The sequence below is a fragment of the Carex rostrata genome, chromosome 16 (assembly GCF_964058835.1).
Source record: "Carex rostrata chromosome 16, lpCarRost1.2, whole genome shotgun sequence".
Lineage (NCBI taxonomy): Eukaryota > Viridiplantae > Streptophyta > Magnoliopsida > Poales > Cyperaceae > Carex > Carex rostrata.
In genome coordinates this window covers 6,698,637-6,704,636 of record NC_135933.1, presented here as the reverse complement: position 1 = coordinate 6,704,636, position 6,000 = coordinate 6,698,637, and positions in this window count along the sequence as shown.

The following is a 6,000-nucleotide window of genomic DNA, read 5'->3' as shown; positions in this document are numbered from 1 at the left end:
TCTTTATTTATTTATATATTTTGCTGAGGTTTTTCTTTTGTCTGTATGTTGGAACTCCTTATTTTTCAGAGAAAATTGTTTCTTGCAATTCTGTTTTAATTGCTACATAGGAGGATATATAAAAGAAGAAGATGGGTATCAAGTATCAACTTCTTTTTTTATTTTCTCGTTTAAAATGGGTTCATGGAGATTTATTTTCTCGTTCGTACAATTCAGATTAATTTCACATGGGGATCATTAATTGTACATCTTCTCAAGAGTCAACATCAGTTATCAGTATATGGAAAATTTGAAATCCCTTTTTTTCTTTTTCTTTTTTTAGAATGAGACAAGGTTAAAGTCTGTATTAAATTAGATATTGAGATTCAAATCATAAAATCTATGATTCTTCACGTGAAAGATAATACCTTATGGGCTATCCATTACAGTACATATATAATATATAATTCTTCTTTTTTAATTTGTTTGTGGAGAATATGTTCATGGACTTGGTGGAACTGGCTAACCCCAGCTATACCATAGAGTTGAATAAAGCTCTTCAATTTGATGAATTATATTAAATAAAAAGCATTATTGAATAATATCATAATTACAAATGATGATATAATGTCAATGTATATATACATTGCCTTAAGAGCCGTTGAAAATCTGTCCAAGGGGTCGTACTAGTAGAGTAGAGGTGCACAGTTTTGTTATGTTTATTACCAGAAATTAATGGTAAAAATTGGAAGAGGAGAAAGCAGAAATGAAGCTGCAGAAGAAAGTAGGGTAGAATTTGCAAAACGCCACTTGGTTTTTTGCTAATTATCTCCGACTCCGAGTGTATTATCTCCAACAAAAAGCTGAATCCAGCGAACGGGTTTTAATGAAGCTTTGTTTGATTTTGAGATTTTCATGTAACGGGCCCGTTTGTCCGGCTTTTTTGTAACCTTGAGCATTTCTGTATTGCTTTTATCAGTTTTTTTTCCTTTGCATATAATGGGGTGTCGTATTATTCTCTATAAATTTTGGCATTTTTAATTTTAATCAAAGTTGAATAATTAAAAGTTTTTTTTACATTAGTATTTATCTAATTCTTCCTTGAATATTGAATTTGTTTAATTTAAATATAGTACGTGTGTAATTTTTTTTTAATTAATTCTTTCATGAATATTTGTTTAATTGTTCCGATATATATAATACATGTATAATTTTCAAACAGTTCAACTATCTAATGCAAACAATATATACACTAAAATGCTAATATTTTTCAGAAATTATGCAATAATTAGGGTATATACATGTATTATTTACAAAATTCGAAATTTTATTTTTTAACCATTAATAAAAAAAAACAAATAACCATGAATTTGTGAAAGTTTCATTTTTAATATGGCTGCAACGACTGATGGCAGACAGAAATAGAGTGTGTGCCACCTAAATGGCGGACAACAACTCTTTTTTTTCTTTAAATTGCTGCTGTGTAAAAAATGAAATTCTGACAAAATCATCGTTGTTTAGTTTATCTTCTTTTTTAAATGATATATTTAAAAATTTCGGTTGCAAAATCAGGAAAATTCCATCAATTATACGAAAATCAGATGAATTATTCACAAGAATTTATTAATTCGTCCATTCATTGAGACTTTGAGAGGAATGCTGGATAATAATAAATTGAACCTATCTACTAGTATGAATATTATTTACAAAGTTGTGACAATCTTTAACTACGGAATAGCTAATTAGGATTATTTTATTTTTTTTGAAAGTAGGCATTTTGCCTAATATGAATTTTGTTTTTAAAAAAGAGAGATTTCATTACGTGGAAGAAGAAAAAAACCTTAGAAGTACAAGTACAAGCACATTAAAGAAGCCAGCTAGAAGCTAGAAGCTAGAAGAAAAAAACCTTAGAAGCTAGAAGCTAGAAGCCAGCCATTTGAGTTTAAATTCATAACATCTGATTAGAATCCAGATCAATATCCGACTCAATTAAGTGGATTTCGAAAAAACTTTCGATACAGTGAATTGGTGTTTCATGATAAATCTAATAATCGAGCGGGGCTTTCTACCGAGACGGCTAGCGGCAATACTGAACCTGTTGCGCTCATCTTCATCAACGATTAAGGTTAATGGGGAATTAACAAGATACTTCACACACAAAAGGGGGTTGCGTCAGGGTGATCCATTATCCCCGCTACTCTTCATCCTAGTGGTCGATTCACTAAGCAGATTCGTCAAGGGAGCGCAGAGTTTAATGCCACAACCCGCTAGAATGACACCGGAGGTAATACAGTACACAGATGATTCCCTTATCAGCAACGAGGCACACCTCGCGACTCTAAAGATGATTTGGTGCCTTAAGGGTATATACAGAACTATCGGGCTTAAAATTGAATCCTCTAAAATCTACTTTTGTACCGATAGAGGTTTCTATGGGATGCATGGCCGCCATCCAACGTAGCATGTCGGCAACACAATTCAAATTTCCACTCACTTATCTAGGACTCCCTTTGGCTATCAAAAAATTAGGTAAGATCCATTACCAAACCATGTTATCTAATATTCAGAGCATAATGGAAGGGTGGATTGCAAATTGTCTCTTCTACGGAAGAAGAATCACATTGGTGAAATTGGTATTATCGGCATGCATTACCACTTTATTACATGCAGGCACTTAAAATCCCAATAGGAGTCATGAAACACATAGACAATATGCAAAGAAATTTTCTTTGGAAAGGGAATGAGTCATGTAAAGGCATTAATTGTCTGGTTAATTGGAAAATTGTGTGTGCTTTGAAAGAAAATGGAGGTTTAGGGGTAATCGATTTATCATACCAAAATGATGTGTTGTTAACAAAATGGCTATGGGAACTAGACACAAAACCAACAGGGTTATGGGCAACCATAATCCATAGGCTTTACGGTATAAATGGTGCAAACGAAATTGCAAATTCGGGGATTGAATCGTGCTTCCTTCAGACTTTGGCTTTGCTTTTACCATTCTATTCGAGCTCGATAAAACTAGACAATAGATTGCAATGGCGTTGGACTACAACAGGGGGAGTTCTCATGCACAACAGCTTATAAGGCAATCCACCATAGAGGAATTATCGATTTCAAGCAGGAATTTTTAATGGAGCCTCTGACTTGAAGATCAGGATATTCATATGGCTCATGCCAGACGAGAAAATTCTATCTCAGGAGGTCCTTTTAAGGAGGGGGTGCACGGGTCAGACAGGTTGTTATCTATGCGCTTCAGGGGGTACAAAAACCACTGAACATATCATGTGGTTTTGCACATATGCGAAGGCATTCTGGATTGGACTGTTTTCACACTACAACATGAGCGTACATACGGGAGGTCAATTGCACACAGAATGGAACCTAGCACAGCTGGGGCTCTCCAAAGAACAAAGGGCAGAGAGGAATAGGGTATGGACGACTGGGGCTTGGGCCTTATGACGAGAAAGGAATACAAGATTGTTTTCAGACAAGAGAAAACAGTGTTTATTTTAATTAATGACACAACAGCTGAAATATGGTTTTGGTCCCAAGATAATTAGGTTGCATAGAGATGGGGACAGAAGGGATCCATGGTCAGAGTAGATTTCTTTATCACCTGCCCTACTGGCCCTGTTATATGGAAAATATTTTGTTCATAGAAATTAAGGAAAAGTAGAGAGAAAAATAAAAAGAGTACATGGTTTGTAATATTGGTAAAAAGATTGGTACAGATTCTACCGATTATAATAATCAAAACAGTTAAGATAGGTACAGATTCTACCTATCCTAATAATCAAAACTATTATGATAGATAGAAATTCCACCGTTCCTAATCTATTGTTTTTATTTCTCAAAGCCAAAGCAGATTTGTTTGAAATGGAGTTTAGATAGGTAATATTTCTACCTATCGTAACTGTTTTGATTGTTAGGATCAGTAGAATCTGTACCTATCCTAAATGTTTTGATTGTTAAAATCAGTAGAATCTGTACCGATCTTTCTACCAATATTACAAGTCATGTACTCTTTTGTTTCTCTCTCTACCTTTTTCTTACTTTTTATGAAAAAAAAATTCCTGTTATATGACTGTTAGTTTAGACACCTCCTAGCTACCTTCTAGCTCGCGTGGTCTTTTTTGTAATATCTTGCCTACTGGCAATGACTGTAAGACAATACTCAGTTTCTAACAAAATAGGTGGTCTAATCCAATTTTTTTTTAAATATATATATATATATATCCGAACAATATATTAAACAAATATTAATGGAAGAATTGATTAAAAAACTATACACGTACTATAGTTAAATTAAACAAATTTAATATTCTGGTTTTAAAAAAAAATCAATATCAAGGAAGAATTAGATAAATAATATTGACGAGAATTTTTTTTATTATTCAACCTAATTGTCTTAAACTTGGAAATCCCAAAATTGTATATAGAAAAATACGAAACGACAATACAAGCAAAAGAAAAACTGATAAAAGCAAATACCCAAATGCTAAAAAAACGAAACAGAAAAGCCGGACAAACGGGCCCGTTACAAGAAAATCTCAAAATCAAACCCATGGCATCATTAAAACAAGGCGTATATATGGATCGGAGCTTTAACTGGCCCGTTTGATCGATTCATCTTTTGTTGGAGATAATACACTCGGAGACGATTAGCAAATCTGAGTGGCACTTATGCAAATTCCACCCTAGTTTCCTTTCTTCTTTCAGCTTTTCTTATATTTGCTATTTCTGGTAATAAACATAACAATACTCTGTACATCTGAACTTTTGAAGCCCCGTAATGGACATGTTGACATTGTATCATTAATTGTAACGATGAGATTATTTAATAAAACTTCTATTTAATATAAGAGGAGGTTTCAAATGCACCCAAATTTTTGTGCACCCAAATGCACCCTATCTTTCAAATCTTTTTTCTCCGTTTTCAAAGTCCAAATAGTCAATCCGAACCGTCAGATGCGATCTATATATTAAGATGTGCTTAGAGACCAAATTTTATATTTTTTGGAATTTTTTTTACTATTTATTAAGCCACTTTGAAAAACGCTGATTTTACATTTTCTGGACCATTGGATCAGCGATTTTCAAAGTGGTTTAATAAATAGTAAAAAAAATTTTAAAAATGTAAAATTTGGTATCCAAGCACATCTTAATATATAGATCGCATCTAACGGTTCGGATTGACTATTTGGACTTTGAAAATTGAGAAAAATGATTTGAAAGATAGGGTGCATTTGGGTGCACAAAATTTTGGGTGCATTTGAACCCTTCTCTTAATATAATTCATTAAATTGAATAGTTTTCAACTCTTTGGTATAGCTGGGGTTAGCCAATTCCGCCAAGTCCATAAAATTTATTGACTTTATAATTTTTTCAAACTTCTTTTTTTGACGCAGTTTTGCCCTTTGCCTTCTTTCCTGACACAAGAATCTCTGTTTTTTTTGTTCTATTTTACAGTTATTCCATTAATTGTACTGATGCATGTTTGTTAAAGAAAAAAATAAAAAATAAGTAATACATATAAATTTCTTCTGTGCATTATATGTTTCACTTCTTCAATAGAAAAAACAAGCATCAGTACAATCAATGGAATAACTGTAAAATAGAACAAAAAACAGATTTTTGTGACAGGAAAGAAGGCAAAGGGAAAAACTGCGTCAAAAAAAGAAATTTGAAAAATTAAATGCAAACATGTGTGCTATTAAAGAGCCAGATTCACTTATCCGGCTATGCCACATGGCAGCTAGAGATTGGACCCAATAGAGAACAAAAAGAACAGTCAACACTGGTTGCTGGATATAATATATATATAGAATATATGGTTGAGATTCTCTACTTTTGCTTATATTTTCTAGGTTAAGTGTTACGTAACAAATTAGTATATTTTTTACCAAAACAGTGCAGAATGCAAGTGGTTATTAATTATTAAGAGGGAAAATAATTATCTTAATGTCATGATGAGAAATTTGAACCAATTAAAACCGTCACCAGGTCTGGTTTTTCAAT